The sequence below is a fragment of the Myotis myotis genome, unplaced genomic scaffold (genome assembly GCF_014108235.1).
Source record: "Myotis myotis isolate mMyoMyo1 unplaced genomic scaffold, mMyoMyo1.p scaffold_m19_p_9, whole genome shotgun sequence".
In the NCBI taxonomy this organism is placed as follows: domain Eukaryota; kingdom Metazoa; phylum Chordata; class Mammalia; order Chiroptera; family Vespertilionidae; genus Myotis; species Myotis myotis.
The window spans coordinates 24,304,737-24,324,234 of record NW_023416401.1 but is presented as its reverse complement, the minus strand read 5'-3'; the positions used below and the strand labels follow the sequence as shown (position 1 = coordinate 24,324,234).

Here is a 19,498-nt window from a genome sequence, read left to right as displayed (position 1 = left end):
GTTAATGTCTATAACATAATGCTTAATAATGGCAATTACTTTTGACAGGTGCTTAATAAATGTTACCTATTATTGTTATTATGTGCTAAACTCTCATCCCCTCATCAGCCACATTCCCTCAGTCTAGCAGAGGACCGCGTCTCCTATGTCACTGAGCCCATCCAATACCCCCTCCCCCAACTCTCTGCCCTTCCCCACATTATATCACACCCACCCTGACCTCTTTTCCTTTAGACTGAAAAGGTAGAGTGTCTACCTCCTGTTCAAGGTAGCTCTATCACCTTGACCCCGTCCCTCCCATGTCTTCCCCTCATTCATTCCCACCCTGGGTCCTGGTCTAAGACCTGAACAATATGAAATCAGTTGGTTCCCTTGTTGTATCAGGTACTAAGAACCTACAATGCACTTAGTCGCATGCTCCCAACCACTGGGGATTTACAATAAATAAAGTCTGTCTCAGGCACTGAAAAGCAAAAAAAGGAAAGGGGGTGTGAGGTTACAAAGGGGACTCCCGACTGCCATTGTTCGCTGACTATACCTAGTGACTGCTTACTATGTGCCAACACTGGACTGGCCCCAGGCATACTGTCAGGGTGATGACACAGCCCCTGCCCGTGAGCAGCCTCCAGTCCTCTGAAGCAGCTTAGGAGAATGAAATCTTCAAGTCTGAGAAAGGAAGACAGGCCAGTCTTTGCCCATAGTCCCCATACTAGAACGAGTAACTACAAAACCTGTGTGAAGCCCATTCCCATTGGTCAGTGATCACTAACAGTCTTACTTCGATAGCTACGTGTCCACACCTGGGGGTCAGCCAGTCTCAGACCTCCTGCTTCTGAAAGTCTCCCATCCCGGGACCCTTTGCTTCCCCAAATGCTGCAAAGATCATCTCTTGCTTGATTTGGAGGGACTAGCTTTGCAGAGCAGCAATGAATTCAGCATCTTGTTTCAGATATCGAGTGATGGCAAACCTCTGACTATGGCAGGATGAGGTTATCGCAGGGGAGTGGAAGCAGGGAGGAGGGCCTTTCAGGAGAGGCATCCCACAAAGGTGGCTTGGAAGCTCCATGATGAAGCTTGGAGGACACCCAGGAGTTGGCCAGGTGAAGAGCAGGGAGCATGATACCCAAGGCTGATGTGAGCACCTACTGTATACCAGACCTCAGGCCAGAGCTGTGACTGACTGGCTGTCTCACTGGAGCCCTCCCAGATCCCAAGGTTGCATGACCAGCCCATTGTAGAGACGAGCAAGGGGATGCTCAGGGTGGTGGGGGAACTTGCCCAAAGTCACACAGTCTGTTATGAACCTGGCCTTGACCCCAAGTATGAAAGCAACAGTTGTTCTGTAGAAGCTGCTGCCCCTCCCCTCTGCACAGACACACAGATCAAAGACCAAGGATGCACAGCCTCAGCCCAGCCAGTCACAGACACGGAGAGATGAGCCTCACGAAGATCTACAGAGGAAACAATCAAAGCCGCATACACTGCTCCCTCCAGCCCCCACAAGGGGCCATGAGAACACTCATTCTGCACAGATAAAACACGGCTCAAAAGATAGAGGCAGCGAATGTGCAGCTGCACGCTGGGCCCTGCCGAGAGTGCGGTTTTAGGTGGAAATCTCACAGAGATACACATCAAGACCAGAAGACGTTGGGGGAGGGGGACAGAGAGGCGCTGCACAGATGGAATGGGACAGGGATAGAGCCCCAGGCTCAAACCCAGACCAGGCCCTGTGTGCTTAACTCCAGGCTACTAGCACCTGGGGAAGGATGATAGCACAGCGGTTACAAACATGGGCTATGCTGCCAGACTGCCTGGGTTTAAATCCCTGGCTTTTCAAGCTGTGAGACTTTTTAGCTAAGCTACTGTGTCTCAGTTTCCTCATCTAGAAAATGGGTATAACTACCCTTTAGCCTAAATACATTAATATACAGAAAGTGCTTAGAACATTGCCTGGTACAGAGAAGCACTTAATAATTATTAGCTATTACTTATGTTATTATTTAATCCTCACAACAACCCTATCAGGGTGCTATAATTGCCTCTCTTCAGTAGATAAAGAAACTGTGGGGCTTCATGCAAACTTTTAAGGTCCTAAGCATGGAATAGACTTCTGATGCCTCTAGCCGCCATATATAATTTGAAATAAAATTCATAAATTAAAATCTTCATAAGAGAGTCCAACTGAAGCCTGATTTTCCCCATGATGATGACTTCACGCTTTCTTCCTGAAAAATCAAATATCAATTTCTTTCCCCCAAAAAAGAAGTTTTCTCCTTCTTGGTGGTCCTGCTTTGTCAGGCATAACACACTTTCTTATTCTGCCTGTTGAGAAATATAATCCAGTGTGATGACTGAGGCCCAGAGAAGTTAGGCATCTGCTCAAGGCCACACAGCCAGGACATGCCCAAGCTGAGTCTGCAGCCCAGGCTGCTGGCCCCTCAATAGCCCACACTGGCTTCTCACTCCCACTATTTGCAAGCTGGTGACCTCACCACTCTGGGCCAGGGGCTCTGTGTACCTGTGAGGGGGAGAGCCTGCCAGAGGCGCTGGGAGCATGCCTCCTGAGTAAGCCCAGCATGTGGCCACTGCAGGACCCCTCCCCATGGCTGAGAATAGCCTCCGTGAATGGTGCCACTTGCTTTAGTCAAGGAAAAACACTGAGAGAGTGAGTGTAAACGCCACTGATCACTACAGCTCTGGTGGCAGAGGGCTACCAGGAGGCTCCTCCAGGATGTGGGAGCCACTGTCCCCAGATTACGGAGGAGCAAGCAGAGCCCTCCCACCTGGCTCCAACCACATCATGCTCCTTCTAGACCTGCGCTGCCTGGAATGGTGGCCACCAGACACATGTGGCTGCTGGGCACTCAGAATGTGGCCAGTCCAAACCGAGATGTGTGTAAGTGTAATATATACATCGGTCTCAAAGACTTATTACACCAAAAGTGTTAAAAAGAATGCAAAATACCGCATCGATATATTTCTATTGAATATATGCTGAAATGATAAGATTTTGGATATATGAGGTTAACTAAAATATATTATTACACTGAATTTCACCTATTTCTTTGTCCTTTTTTTAATGTGGCTACTAGAGCATTATAAGGTCCATATGCCATTTGCAGTATATTTCTACTAGACGGAACTGATCTAGATGCCATCCCAGCCACCCTCTGCTCCACACCCAGAACCTTGGAGAGAGAAGTGTCCACATCAGCAATAGCTGAATCCAAATTACCTGAAAGACATGGGGAAACTGAGGCCCACAGAGGAAGAGGGACTTGTTTCAGGCAAGAGTCTGATACAAGGCATTCACTCATTCAACAAATGCTCATTGAGTTCTAAGCGCTGGGACACAGCAGAGGACAAAATAGGGAGCCACAACCCAGCGCAGGGGTGACATGGTGATGACGCCGGCTTCCTCACCTGGCCAAGTCCCCCTGGGACCAGAGCAGCTGGACTTGGCACCAACCTCTCATCTCCCCACAGTCAGCCCCGATCACAGAGCTCACAGGCTGCAGCCTGGAGCTCCAGCCCCGACCCAGAGCAGACACACCGCAAGGGCCATTATCCAGCTGCAGCCGCCAAGACGGCCGGATGGCAGGACTGCCCAGTGGGCACAGCATGGCCCCCTGGCATGCCTGTGTCTCTACCTACTGTCCGCATTACCGCAGATTTATGGCAAAAATTATCCTCTCTCTCAGTTCCATTTAAAGCCATTTGGAGCTCACTCCCATCCCCGATTATAAATCTAATTGCACATTCCAAACAGACAAGTGCTCATTAAGCTTTAATTATGCACATGTTGTTTTCAACAAACATTTTCATTTGGTCGCTCTGAGGGGGAACGGTTCCAACGGGGCTGCCTGCGCTGGCAGGAGCTGGGCCTGCAAAGTGGGTCAGGGCGTGGTGGATGAGGCCATCCAAGGGCAGGGCCAGGACCCCTTCAGATTTGGTTCATGACTTTAATGACCCTGCGCCACCCGGCTTCTGCTGCAGGAGATGCCAATGTGTGTGTCTTCTCAGCTCATCCCACCTGCACCCCCAGTGTGTCGGGTCTCGCCTACGCTAGTGGGCCTCTCTGGGGTGGGGAGGAGAGAGGATAGGGACCCACACTCCCAGCTCTGACCCATAAACCCATTCCCACTGGAGCTGGCTTCTTCAACGCCTTAGGGCTTTTCCTGCTCCCACCTGCCCACTCCTCCCCTGCAGCTGAAGCCATCTTTCTTCAGAGCAATCTTCCATTCCCATTCAGTCATTCATTCATTCCACAACTATTCGGTGAGCATAGACTTGATCAGGCAGTGAGGGGTCAGTGGGGATCACGACAGAGAAGGCCCCTTCTGGCTCTGCCCAGGTCCCTCTCCTTCAAGCCCCAACTCCCCGCCCGAGGAAAAGTCCCAATTCTTTATTGTAGCACTCAATGCGCTTGGGAGCCTGCCCCCTGCCACCCTGACCGTCCAGGCTGGCCTCCGTGCCTCTTCCACCCGCCCCTGCTCTGCCTCTCTGAGATGTCTTGGGATCGCTGCATGGATCACAAGCCCCCACACGTCCAGGCCTCCACAGCTCTGTACTCCACCTGCACCTCCCTTCTCTTTCTTTTCCCTGCAGTTCCGCTCACTCCCATGCTGCCCCCTGCCAGGAAGCCACTGCTGACACCCATCCCAGGCCACAAAGCTGCCCCTCTGCTGGGGACCATCTACGAAAGCATTGGCTGGACCAAAACACCGTAACCAGCTGCCCCACGTCCACTTCTGAGCCCACCCCACCGCACTATTTCCCCAAAGGACCATCCCCCCAAAGCTGGAGAGAGGCACTCGTTCGCTGTGTGGCCTTGAACAAGGCCTTCCTCTCTCTGGCCTCAGTTTCTTCATTTGTGTGTGAACGGGTTGAATGGGCAAGGCTCTCGGCCCCTGGGCAGTTCGGTAAGTTTAGACTTTTGTGGGTTTTCCAAAGCTAAACCCTCCTCTTCCCATCTGAACAGTGAGAGCTCCACAACCTGCCTTCAGACGTCCAGCCAGGCCCCTCCAGAGCACAGCGAGCTAGCCAGGGCACGTCTATCATGCATAAATGGCACAACCTCAAAGACGGGGCACAGGGATTGTGCAGAACCCTAAGGCTACTCCCCAAAGAGCTTCTGGAAGTACAAGCAAGTGAAAGGAATGTGTCTTTTACATGGATATCAAGATCCATTCAGCCTTGGCTGGTTTGGCTCAGTGGATGAAGCATTGATCTGCGGAATGAAGGGTCCCGGATTCGATTCCAGTCAAGGGCACATTGGGTTGCAGACTTGATCCCAATAGGGGTGTGCAGGAGGCAGCCGATCAATGATTCTCTTTCATCACTGATATTTCCATCTCTCCCTCTCCCTTCCTCTCTGAAATCAATAAAAATACATATTTTTTAAAAAGACCCATTCGGCATCTGTGGTCACCTGTGGTTGTAGGGAAGGGTCCCGGGAAACACGCTGAGATGAGGCAGGAAGTTCACTGGGGAGCCTGCAGGACAGTGAGGAGGACAGGGCAGAGGGACAAGGTGAATTGTGAGAAGCTCACATTAGAAGCCTCAGCCTTCACTGAGTCTGGAGCTGGGACGGCTCTGCAGAGATGTCCCAAACTGAGGCAGGAAGCCGAGCCACTGCATTCCCAAGTGGGCAGTCATTGGATCCAGGCCGCCCTGGCGGAGGGTGACTGATGCCTTGCGCAAGGCCCCCTCCTTCCACCAAAGGCAATACCCAGGGAGAGCTTAGCTGTGAGCCAGGCACAGCCAACATTGTCAACGCTGGCAAATGAGCGTCTCAGTCAGGTAGAGATAGATCTGGGTGACTTACGACAGCATCCCCTACAGCGATGATCATCTATTCTCGTTTGGACAACATTTACATAGCGCTTATCAAAAGCCAGGCTCTCTTTTAACTGATTTACAAAAATTAGCTCATGGAATCCTCACAAAAGCCCTATGAGGCAAGGTACCCTCCTAAGGCTCCCATTATACAGAAGAGGAAACTGAGGACACACAAGGTTAAGTGGCTTGCCCAAGGTCACACACACAGCTCCTAAGTGGATGGAGTCAGGATTCAAACCCAGGAACTGGAACTGGATGGAGTCAGGAACTGGACGGAGTCAGGATTCAGAGCCCAGGCTCTAACGATGAGGCTGTGCCTCTCTTGCGGTCTTGCCCTGCCGCCTCACAAAGACACAGAGCTGTCCACTTGCAACCTCCTCCCCAGAGGCTGAGCTGTGGTCAGCGGTCAGCGGCCCAAAGCCTCAGGTCACCCGGCGCTGCCAGTATTTGTGCCTGACAATTATCTATCATCTGAGCAGTTGGGAATAAGTCCCAAAACAGATCCTTGCCAAAGACAATTAACTAACAGCCACAGGAGCGTATGTCGGGTGGGACTGTGGCACGGGGTTGGGGGCTGGGGGGCAAGTGTGGCTGGGACAATGAGCGGCAGATGATCTGGAAGATATTTTCTCCCCAGCGCTACAAAACAAGCCGCAATCATGCCACAAAGGGCTTGTATTGTTGGAAGGGAAATATGTCAACGACAGCATTCAATCGTGGGGCGGTTAAAAAAAGAAGGGAAAAAAAAAAAACCTTTTGAAAGTGTAATTTGACCTAGAAAGGTTTTCTAGGTCATCTGAACTTGGCACTTTTGCATCTAACCCCAAAACCTAAAGCAGACAAAGTACCACGTTCACTTCCTTCTGCCAGTACCAGATAACACAGGAAATGATATTTGTAAACACTGCGGCTGTGTATTTAAGTGCTGTGTTAAAATCTGCCTTGGACCTGGGAGCTTAGAGAACAGTGGGGCAGCCCAGTTCTGGAAGCCCGTGGACCCGGGTCCACGCCCGACTCCGCACCCACAGCCGCTGTGTGGGGTGGCAGGGGTCCCACCTCTCTGATGCTCAGACTCCTCTCCTGTAAGGAGGGAATGGCCCTGGTGGGGGTGTCCATACCACCTGGCAGTGCGTGGGCACACCGAGGTGCCCTAGAAAGGCAGGGCCCTCCGTTCACCCCAGCTGCCCTCTGCTCTTGACTGTCAAACTTCCCTGCCCCAGGCCTGGGCTCTCCTTAGCAACCCTGCACCACAGGAGCCAGGAGGGCAGTGGGGTAGGGTGGGGGCTCTGTACTAATTGACCCTTTCTCTCCAGAAAACAGACAGAGAGCAAAACTTGCTTCAAGGCACATCAGATGCCAATGAGTTCTTCTACTTCATCTTTACTACCAAGCCACCAAGTGTAAGATAAACCATAGGGACTCAGAGACCTTCTCATGATCCCATTGGGGAAACTGAGGCCCGGGCTGGTAGACGGCCCACAGTTACTGGCAATAGCATGCCAAGGGTTATAGCCAGCACATTACCAGGTCCCCAAGCTGTGTGTGTCCAGAAGAAGCCAGATTTAGCTCAAGGATGTGGGGAGCATCCCTGCCTACGCCAAGCCCCGACTGACCACCTACGATGTACCCAGCCACCTGCCAGTCTCTGAAGGGACCAGGGGCACAGAACAGATCTCCAGGGAAGCTTGGGGTCCACGGGGAGCAGAGGCATTAGCACTGATGACCCAGGGGTGCAGGGTACCAGGTGGGGATAGGCTAGGTGAGAGCAGTTGATGTACCCCTCTCAGGCAGAGGGACCAGAGTGAGCAAAGGCTAGGCATCCGGGAGGATGATAAAAGTGGGGTGTATGCTGCGGGGAGGGCTGTCTAGAAATCACTGAAGTGGGGCTACCGTGCAGAGTGGATGGGGAATCAACATTCACTGGAAAGAAAAGAAAAAGGTGAGCGTCTGAAGCAATGTTTCTAAAAGAAGAGTCACGCTGGGCGCCTAGTTTGGCCAGAGAGTAATAAAATGTTCTGTGAAGCAACAGTTAAATCGTTAAAGCCGTGTGGCAGTGACGTGGACGGAGAACTTTAAATCAATGGAAGAGAAGAAGGAGGGCAGAATTAGACGCCCTGTATGGAAACACACTACGGCTAAGGAGGGCGCTTACTATGTGTCCATTTCCATGTGCCGAGCCTCACATCCCATATTTCACTCAGTCTTCGCAACAAGCCTATGAGGGCGGCATTACGATCCGTTTAATAGGGAAGAGAAGCCTAACTGAAGCAACGTGCTCAAGGATCGCAGCCAGAGCGGGGCAAAGCCACAATCTTAACTGTGCGAGCTCACACACTCACACCGCCACCCTATGTTGTCTCTCCTTTGGGCAACAAAGAGACAAAGACCAATTACTTAATAAACAGAATGGGGCCAACAGGGTAAGCCTGTTCCCATTCAGGAACACTGAGCCAGATACCCGCTGCAAGCCGCCCACCGAAATGTACTCGGAACAGATTAAAGGGTTAAATATAAAAAGTCATGTTTTAGGGAAATATCAGAAAACAGAACAGAATGTTTATCAGATGTGCGGCGGCGGGATAGCTTCCTCAGCCCTCGAAGCAATCACGGAGGAAGGGAGATTGACAGATTCAAATACACACGCATTAATATCTTCTGGAGAAGGAAGCATAATAAAGCCAAACGGGAAAGGACATCAGACTAAGAAAATAGCACCAACTATGAGACAGTTAATATATACGATGCAGAAATGGCTCCGTCAAATTAAAGAGACAGCAAGGTGCCGAAGGACACAAAGACACGACATAAGCAGGAAAGCCACACAGGAGGCAATCTACCCAGAAACACACACACAGAACAAAATATACACTTGGTTCGATGACAAAGGGGGGACCGTACATAAAACACAGATATTATAGTGAAACAGATACTTCCCACCTCGGCCATCAGGGAAAACAGTTCCTAGTCTACTGGGAAGCAATATGATGGCCACCCCCTCTATTCCATCCCCCATCCCCCACCCCAGGCAGAGAGCAGGGTAGACATGGACCCAAGACCCCTGCCCACTGCCTCAGGAGGCACCCCCGCACCACAAAGCCCATCAAGCAGGACTGCCCACTCCGTCTTGCTTAAAACAGCCTTCTGTTCTGAGTGCTGGGGAGGGTAGCAGTGATGGAAGGGACGCCGTCTTTGTCCTCCTGAAGCTGTGGTGCAGTGAGGGGAACAGGACTGAAATAAGTATATTGGGGACCAGAGTACATGGGAACCCATAGCCTGCTCAGAGAAGGTGGGTGGCTTCCAAGCAAATCTACCTGCTGGCTGAACCGAATTAGCCAGGCGAGGGCAGAAAGCACCAAATGGAAGGGAGAGGGCAGTGGGAACAGCATCTGCCAAGGCCGAGAGCTGGAGAGGAAGGCAGTGAGAGCTGAGATGCAAAGGCAAACAGGACCTTATCCTGGGAGCACTCAGGGCCACACCGGGGAGCTGCATTTTAGAAACTGGCCTCTGGCTCCGGGACGAAGGGTGGGTTGGGGAGGGCGAGACTGGAGCCTGTCTAGGAAACCAAGCAGAAGTTGCTGTGACGATCCGGGCTGGGACCAGGGAGCAGGGCCCTGAGGAGAGCCTGGGCAGGGAAGAAACATCCGATAAAGCAATGAGGATTCAAACAGTGTGTCAGTGGTTCAGAAAGAGAAATCCACATTGGTGGTAGACAGGGAGCCAGATCAAAACCACGACAGTCCCCAGTGTGTTTTCCAAATGCAGAACCCCGAGTCTCTGATGAATGAAAAGTGCCAAGAGCAAGGGATCCCCAGGAGTCAGAAGAGGGGTGACTCATGCAGCTTGCAAACCCTAATTTCCTCTCCTTGGTCACACACTTCCTCCTGATTTCTTTTTCTGATGATTCATAAAAAAATTTTGCCTTTTAAATCAAACCAGAAATGCTTGCACACCTGGGCTCATTCTGCCCAAGCTTTAACCTCTGCTCCTGAGCCAACAAAACCCAACTTAACCCCAGGTGACTAAGAAGACACTGGTTGCCGAGAAACAGAGGAAATGAGGTTTTGGCTCTGCCCTGTGCCCCACGAGGGTCCTCAGTGGCAGCACACAGATCCACAGACCATTAGTCAGAACCCAGACTTTGGATTTCAGATGAGGTTGTTTAGAGCTGAATCAAGCACTGGGTACACATGTTGGGAGACCATCCTTCTATATCTCCATTTTACAGATGAGGAAACTGAGGCTAAGAAAGGTAAAGGAAACTGCCCAAGGTCTTTTGTCTATTAGGTGGCTGAGCTGGGATTCAAACCCAGATCTGATCTTTTTCCACATGTACATGTGGACCCTCAGGCTGCTAAAATGTCAGGCAGAGTTTTCACATTATGGAGACTATGGGCTGCCCTAGGACTAAACCAAGAGCAGGTGTAACAGGAATCAGTCTGCTCCTCTTTGGGCACTTGTCTCCTCATACAAGTCCAGGAGCATCTGGCCATCCTCACAGGCCCAGAGCTCCCTGCATCCTCCACAGACACGGCCCCAGCCCCCACAGGTCTCAGAGTCCACTGGGGGAGGCAGGCAACAAACAAGCAGAAGATGACTCAGGCTGCCACACGAAGGATGGATTCTGTGAGACTCCATTCTGTGAGTCTCAGTTTTCTCATCTATGTAATGGGCTCATAAGAAACCTTGTGGCCCTAGCCGGTTTGGCTCAGTGGATAGAGCGTCAGCTTGCAGACTGAAGGATCCCGGGTTCAATTCCGGTCAAGGGCACATGCTTGGGTTGTGGGCTGGATCCCCAGTAGGGGGTGTGCAGGAGGCAGCCAATCAATGACTCTCATCATTGATGTTTCTCTCTCTCTCCCCCTCTCCCTTCCTCTCTGAAATCAATTAAAAAAAAAAAAAAAAAGAAACCTTGTGAAAGCACTGCCAAGAGGTTCTTGGCATAGAGTTGAAGCTTAGAGGGTGGATGAACAAGGCCTGGGTTTTTGCACCTAATCACAAACCAGGAGAAGTCCATCCTGTCATCCATAAGTCACTCCCCTGCTCAAGACCCTTCGGAGGCCCTGCTGTCAGGATGAAGGCCCACATTTCCCCCTTGGTGCCCAGGCCCTGCTGATGTCTCCAGCCCCAGCCCTCCCCACCTCCCACAGGAGCGCTACTCTCCTGCCAGCTGAACCACGCCTGGACGTGCCAAGGCGCTGGGCCTGGAGCACAGGTCTCCTGTACACTGGCATTGCCGTCAGTCTCCCCTTCCTTCCTACAAACACTCGATGACCCTCAGTCCCAGGCCAGCCCTGTCCTGAACACACAGAGGCTCCGAAAGTGGCTGAGGGCATGTATGTGGGTGTGTACATGGGCCCATGTGTGTACATGCACATGAAATAAGCATCCACACAAACCCAGCCTGACCCCCTTTTGCTGGGCTGGCTCTTCCCGCTTCACTCATGCCTCTGCATCCCAAAGGAAGATTTATTGAGCATTTGCTTGGTGCCAGGCACTGTTCCAGGCCCCTGGATACAGCACTGACTAGAGATCCCTGGAGCTTCCCTCTTGCATTGGAGACAGAAAGCAAACAAAAAGCATGGTCAAGAAGTCACTTGCACCGCAAGGTAGACGGTTCTGAGAACTACAGGAAGCAGGTGAGATGAGCTCAAGTGCTGGGATGGAGGACCTGCAAGTTAAACAGGTGGTCACGGCAGTCCCCATTAAGAAAGTGACGGTTGAGCAAAGACTAGGAGGAGGCGAGAGAGTGGGCCAGGCAGGTATGTGGGGGAGAAGCGGCCCGTGCACAGGCCCTCGGGTGGGAGTGTGCCAGTGGAGAGCAGCAGGGTGGGCAGAACAAGCCAGGAGCGAGGGGAGGAGAAGGCAGGGAGGCAACAGGGGATGGAGCGTACCCCACAGATGGCACTCGATTACCCCTCCCCAGAGAAAGGAAGCCAGCACTTTTTCCGAGGCCTTATCTGATGCTGTGGTCAGAGGAGCCAGCGAGGGCAGGGGTGAGGCACACACATCGGAGGAGCCTCAGCGGGGCCTCTGAGCAGCTGACATCCGCTCGGCCTGCGGCTTCTTCCTGTGGCTTCTGCATCTCTGGTTGCCCCACGGCTGCTATTTTTGCTCCTGTTGGGGGTTCTATGCAGGGCTCTGCTGTGGACAGTACTGGGGGCCACTGGGCTTGGCCCCTCTTTGGGTTTGCTCCGCTCAGAGCAAATGTCCTAAGTGTCTTCGGGGACATTTACTGTCCGGCAAGCGGGAAAGAAGAAGGCGCTGGCTGTCGGTGTCATCTTGTCACTCCTCACGGCCCTCCAAGCTCAGAAGGGTTAGGTGGCTTGTCTGAGATCACACAGCCAAATCAGACCACAGGCTGAGGATTATAATCCAGTCTGTCTAGGTCTGAAGGCACTTAATCTGCAAGGATCTCTGCACTTTCTGCCCAAATTAATGTTCCCAAGCAACGATTCTGTGCTATCCAGGCTTCCAGAGGCGGGAGGATAAAGACGCATCATCGCGGGTGTGCCCCTCAAGGGCATCTCAGGACTGCTGGGGAGGACTTGACGGGGTGGGCACAGGAAAGGGTCCCTGGCCCAGACGGTTGGAGGTGGGACGGGGGGCAATCGGAGAAGGCTTCGGGGAAGCAGCGATGCCACAGTCTGTCTACAAGAATAAGCAGGAGTTTGAGGGATGGAGGAAACCCTGCTTCTAGACCAAGGGGCTGCATATACAAAATCGAGAAGCATGACAGCTTAATCAGTGGGAAGGTGGCTTTCGGAAGCAGCAGGGCAGGGATTCTGCCTGGCAGGGAGGAAGCAGCTTGCTGACTTCAGACACTGAAATGAGACCTGTGCCCCAGGTGGGCAGATAGAGGGTATCCAAGCAGATCCCGCAGGCCACATGGGACATCCAATCCAAGACTATAAGCTGGGGCGGGGTTCACAGAGACGCCACTGGCTGCTGTGAGGAGAGCAGATTCCATGGGGGAAGGTGGAGTCATGGAGGCCTGGGGGATGCTCCCAGGTGAAGGGCGGAGAAAATGGTTGTGCCCTGAAGTTGGAGCCAGCAGGGAATGAGGCACCTGCAGGGAGTGGGACAGAGAGGGGAGTCAAGGATGCCTTAAGCCAAGAAGTAGACAGTCCTGGTGCTCACCAAATGGGCATGATGGTGGAGGGCATGTCCGGGGGAGGGGTGTGAGTGAAGACAAGGACCTCTTAAAGCCACTGTCTCCTTCACATGAACCCTCGTGGGTGAGGACACACAAATCAAAGCTGCCTTTCCATACGACGCCCCACCCTTGAGGGGCTGCTGCTCCTGTGGCTCCATTGTTCTGCACAGGAGGTAAGCCCCGGAGAAGGTGAGTGAGTGCATCACCTAAAGCCTCAGAGCCAGAAATCAAGAGAGCGAAGCCCGCCGATCCAGGCCCACCTGATCCCACTCCCGGGCTCAGCCCAGCACACAGCGGGAGGAGACCCCAGGCCCTCGCTGGGAAATGGCCTCCAGGGTCTGGCAGAAGCTGGAAGCCACTCCCGGTCCATGATATGCCAGGGCTTCACTTGCAATTGTCCACACACGGGAACATTTGCCAGACTGAACAGAGAGAGATGGGGCCGCCCAGCCGCCCTGGGGTCCTGCTGAGGCCATCGGGGCTGCCGGCTGCCGCGGCAGAGCTGCCTCCTGGGGCTCCCAATTTCATTAATTACTGAATAGTAGGGTTTGTGAATGCACGAGGCAGCAGGGAGTGGAGTCCTCACGGATGCCACTAACAGAGGAAGGAAATGAATTTCAAACATGACGCTCACCGTCCCCGGCAGGTGCCACCACAGCCCTGGTTTCCAGCATGGAGTGGAACAGTCGGGGTTGGTGGGGACAGCCTGAATTACTTTTCTGAGAGAATCAGACACCAAAAGAAGGCAAAGAACTTACCAAGATCACAGAGCAGTTACATAGCAGGACACACACATATAACCCCGGCCTCCCACTCCCTGGGCACCTTCATTCTGTCCATAAATATTCAGTGGGTGCCCCCTGTGTGCAAGGCCTTGTGCCGGCAGACACCCGGGTCCCCTCTCACAGGATCCCCGGGTCCCCTCACCAGGAGGGGAGCACATCGTTATTTACTAAGCACCAGCAATGGGCTTCCTAGATCTTATCCCATTTAAGCCACCCAACAGTCTGCCCTTCTGTAGGCAAGGAAACCCGCTTCAGAGAGGTAAGGTGACCTGCAAGGTCCCACAGCAAGCAAGGACAGGGCCAGGGCTCGCAGCCAAGTCTTAAACATGGGTTCGGCTTCTGTTCACCATGCTTGGGGTGTAATGGGGGATACTCCAGCCACACCCTCCCTTCCAAAATCACCTCCCTTGCAAGGCCGTCCTCCCCGGCCAGCCCAGGGCTCTCAGCAAGCACTGGTTCTGTGACTGGCTGTTCTCCCGAGACCCCAGCAACGCAATGCTGGTGACTAGTATTCAGTACGCTACTCAGAAAGTGTCCAAAATAAGAGTCAGTTCTGTTTCAAGACAGCCAGTAAGTCCCTGTTAATCCCTCTCCCAGTCAAGAGCCCATGAAAGTCACCAGAGAAAGTCCTATCAGCCAGGGCCAGGAAGCATACTGTCTGTCGCCTTACAGTCGCGCTCCCTAAGAAGAAAAGCAGAACACAGGGTCTCTGGCTATAAGCACAAGAGGAAAGCTCCCCAGGACACACACACACACACACACACACACACACACACACAGTGTGAGCCGTGAAATCCTCTTCCCGAGCACAGCTGGATGTTCTGGGCCATTCATTCATTCATTCATTCACATTTATGGAGGTCCTACTTGGTAGGCAAAGTGTTAGGCTGTGTGTATGTGTGCACATACAAGCATATACACACATAACCATCCTAACAGAGGGAAGTAGGTATCGATGTTCCCATTTTATGGATGAGAGTAAGTCTTGCAAAGCTCAAGAAGCTTGCGCTCTGTCATTAATTGTATTTGGGGCCCAGCGGGGATTTGAAACCTAACCCAGACCCTGGTACACAGTGGGCACTCAAAAGCTATTTCCTCAATGGCTGGCTGGCTCCACAGCCTCACAGCAGACCTGGAGGCCTGTGGTCTTTGCTCTTAGACCCCGTGTGGAGAAAGTGGAGATCACCCAGGGGGCACAGCAGCCCATTTCTTGGTCTCTCTTGGTTTGCCCGGGGTTTTCCAGGCCTGACTGCGTCATTTCCATTTCTGGGACGCACGTGCATGACGCAGATTTTCAACAAGGGCTGTGGGAAATCAGCACCAGAAGGGGTCAGGCTCCTGCTGCGCTGGGTGCAGCCCTGTCAACTGCGACAAGCCCCGCCCCCAACTCAGACAACTCCCGTCACAAAGACAATCTCCAGGTGGGGACGGCTGGAAAATGGCATTCATGTTAGGTTCCTGCATTCAAAATATGTCACCTATTATGTGTAGATGTGCTTGTCCTCAAATCTGTGATGATGTCCTTCCTTGTTTTTTGCTGTCCTTTCTCCCACAAAAATGACAACAGGTGACCTCAACTGGTTATTTTTCAATATCCTTAGTGGACAAAAGAAAAAGGTGGCCCTCACCAAATTTGGGGAGGAACTTTTATTGATTCCACAAATTCCAAAATCCAATAGAAGAGGCAGTTCGAACTTTATTCCTGGTGACGTCCCAGCTACTCCTCACCCCGCCTTCCTTGAAGGGCCCTTCCCACGCCTCACCCCAGGTATTTTTGGGCTCCTACTCACATGCTATCCCCATCATTGCTTCGGAGTGGGCTGGAGTCCCTACCCACACTTGGCCAGGCCCACTGCAAGGTATGCTGAACGAGTGAGTGAATGACTGAGCCACCAAATGCTTTCTGAGCACCCCAGGCACCTACAATGGTCTGGCCACCCATGCCCTGCTGTCCAGGGCCAACTGCAGGCCTCCCGGACCTTCTGAAACATCTTCGTTCTACAATGTGACAAGTACCAGTCCAGGTCCCTGCCTGTTCCCACCCAGGCATCGTCTATCTCTTCATCCCACAGCGACAATCTGACCACCTCCACCCCAGGAGATGGCAGGCACCCCCTGATTACCTTCTGCTGAAACACACCTGCAATGCACCAGTGTCTTGCAAGTAGAAGGAGCCCGAGTCTCATTCCACAGAAGCCCAGACAGTGAGAGAATGCGCCCACGACAGCCTCTGTGCAATTCTGCTGCATAATCAGCAGAGAAAGAGAAAAAAATGCCAGAAATAGCAAGCTTTGTAAGCCTCCTGACAACTCTTGGTCCTCTATTGGCTGAAGGCCCAGCACCCCCACCCCCATCCCATTCCTGTAAGGTGAAATGGAAAGACCTGTTATTTAACCTCTCTTATCAAAATCCATCTTCTATCCCAATTTGGGCCATGTGTTCAGAGCTCCTGGCAGCAGCAGAGGAGGCAGCCTGTGTACACAGCTCAGCTCAGCATCACTGGGGGCTTAAGAGCCATCTCCTCTCACCCACCGCCTGGGGCGAAGGGCAGTGGGTGTTGAACGGGAAAGGCTTCCCGAAGGCCATTGGGTGGCACCTGTCCGTGTGTGGAAATCATGTGCCTTTTCATTCAGCAATTAGACTTCTGAGCACCCTTCCTGCGGAAATGCCTGTACTCATGTGCTCAATGCGTGCCCACAGGCGTCTGCACAGAGAATGAGAGGCAAGGCAAACGTCTAAAATCGGGTCGAGGGAGTGGACTGAGATACATCCATTCTGTGGCATATGATGGAATGAGGAAGGTCTGTAGCTGCTGACTTGGAATCAGTTGGGAGAAAGTCAAGGGCACGACCCTGTTTGTATAAAAGCAGTAACTGAATGTGTGTGTGTTTGGATATGCACTGTGAAAATTCCCAACTGTTAATAGTGGCTCCCCCGGGGAGTAGGAGAAGGAGGCATTTTCAGTTGCTTTTTTCTCTCTTGTTTCTTTTTTTTTTTTTTTTTTTAATTTTCCCCAAGCATGTATTATATTTGTAATTTTAAATGAAAACACAAGGGCCTCCCCTGGTTCCTTCCCACTCCTCTGAAGGCAGTCGGCCAAGGGCCAAGGTCACCTACCACCGACTGGACCGAGCTTGGGACAGAGCGGGCACTAGGGATCCCCCTGCAGTGTCCTTAGCTTCCACACAAGAGCAGTTAGCCTGGGCTCCAAAAAGAAGGCAGATTTTTAAGTAAAACAGAACTGGGTTCAACCCCAGCTCTGCCTGCGGACCTGTTAACTTCCCTGCGTCTCAGTTTCTTCATCTGTAAAACGTGGATGATAGACCTCTGACGTGCCATGTACTGTGCTGGGCACTACGGAACCAATTTTAATTTTATTTTTTATTTTTTGGATATTTCAGAAACACCAGAGGCTGCTGAGGAAGCATCGCAGATCAAGAGCCTCCGGGACTGAGTAAGAGGAGTTCTGAGGAATCATCTCACTGCTGAGCACTTGTAACAATTATAAACGAGGTGCAGAGAGAAGGGCCTAGGAGACAGCCAACACCGAGTGATAAACGGCTGGTACCCGTGTGTCTGTGTGAGGGGGCAGTGAGGGGATGAGAAAAGGTTCCAGGAGGGAAGAAGTCTTGCTTCCATGCCTCTGTACTTTTCTCATGCTATTCCCTCTGCCTGGAATACGCTTGCCCAGACCTTCACAAAACTGACTCTTCATCCTTGGTTCCTACACATATATATCCTCCCTCCCCAGAGAGGGCGGCTCCGGATTTATCCGCACCGGATTTATCTTCGTGGCACGCTCCTCCAGCTGATGGCTTCTGGTTGTTTGTTTTGATGGTTTTTATTTCTATGTCTATTGTGCATCTTCCTCGAGATGCTGTGAGCTCTTTGATGGCCAGGATGACCTGTCTCATTCATCTTCAGGCCCCACCTCCTAGCACAGGGTCTAACACACAGTAGGTTCATAACAAACAGGAAGTACACATAATCCGTAAGTCCAAGGCCCAGAGCCAAGCACACGGAACTTGTCTGAAGGAAAGGGAGCTGCGCATTTTGCACTGTGACAGAAAGATGGATGGAAATTTCAGACATACTGAAGATTTGGAAACACACCCACAAAGCTGGATGGGTGAGAGAAGAAATCACCCATGAGTACTTATGTAAGCTTAAGGTGGAAAAAGATGTTGTAGGCCCAATTTCATATGAACAAGGACATTTATTTCTTCATTGCAGCATTATTTGTAAGAAAATGGAAATGACAATAAAACCCATTGACGGGGATCGGTTAAATAATCACAGCTCTCTGCACAATGGAATACTAGGCAGTCATGAAAAATGACCGGCGTTTACTGATACAGAAAGAGGCCCAGATTTGCTTGTTGAATGCTGAACTTGCTCACTGGAAACCAGAAACTCTGATAAGCAAAAAATATAACTGACAGTTACAGAGAAAGCATGAAGGTAAAATTCCTTCGATTATCACTTATTTATTCACTCAACAAACACTTTCTGTTCCTCTGCCTACTCCCTATTCCATATAGGGCAACATGTGAACTGTCCTTGCCCTAAAAGACATACTTCCCAGCTCACGTAAGTAGGTGAGAACTTATGATGTAAGGGAGGCAGTGCTCACAGCTACGGCCCCAGGGCCATCAGTTGACTGAGGACTTCACGAAAAGGGTGCCATTCAAGCCGGGATTCGAAGGAGGGGCAGAGTTGGAAAGAGAGCAGGGAGGAAGCATGTTCAGAGGCAGAGGTGGGACAATAAGGGACAAGTCCCTGCACTCTCCGTCACTCATTAAATGCGAGCAAGTGCAGGAAGCGAAGTCTGTGGGAGCTGAGCCTAGTGACAAGAGTGTCTGGATGTGATTCTGCCACATGTGCTGGAAGGAGGTATTCTGGGTTGTGACCATGCTGTCACAGGTGTGCAGTGACAGAGCAGTGTCCTGACCATGAGGCACTCACCCTGAGAGGGTGCCCCACCCCCCATGGGGTGGGCAGGGCTGGGCCAGGTGCACCCACCGGCAGGCTGAGGCAGCAGGGCAAACCCCAGTGTGTGGGTTTCTTCATTCTGCACCATTTGGGCCAGGTACCCAATGCTGGGTGGAGGGGGTCCCAGCTCCACAGACCCTCGGCTCGGCTCCTTCTGGGGAGAAGCCAGGGAGGGGCCGTGCACCCTGATGGAACTCAGCACTTTTTAGTTTTAGTTTTAGTTTTTGGATTTTGAGGCAGTTCGATGATTCAAAACAAAGAGAGATGACTCAGCTTCCTGTGGAGGAGCCACGGCCCTTTGGAGAAGATATTTCTGTTTTAATGCTTCTCTCATCTGGGCCAAAGAGGCAGCTCATCCAGGCTGCCTGTTTTCTTGTTCAGCTGTTCCCAGAGGGAGGAGCAGGAACAGCAGCCAGGCTCGGGGTGGCGGACCCCCTGTGTTGGAATCCTGGCTCTAGTCCTACTCACGTAGAGGATCTGGACAAAGTTATACCCTCTCTGAGCCTGCATTGATTTATCTTAAGACTTCCTTTCAGGCTCTCCGTGTGAAGCAGCCATCGCCTTTGGAAAGGGTCTGGTACAGTGCCTGGTGCAAAGTAGGTGGACAATAAATATCACTCTTCATAACAACAGCCACTGGTGCTAAGGTTCTACTGTCCTAGACTATCTCATTTAATCCTCATTCTGCCCAGCACAAGTTCCCATTTTACAGATGAGGAAACTGAGG

General features: G+C 51.9%; 1 protein-coding gene across 2 annotated transcripts in view; it reads right to left on the bottom strand.

Moving 5' to 3' along the window:
• The window catches only part of TOX2 (TOX high mobility group box family member 2), a 113,701-nt gene that overhangs the window by 74,292 nt on the left and 19,911 nt on the right, over nucleotides 1-19,498 (bottom strand). The gene's annotated exons all lie outside the window — the stretch shown is intronic.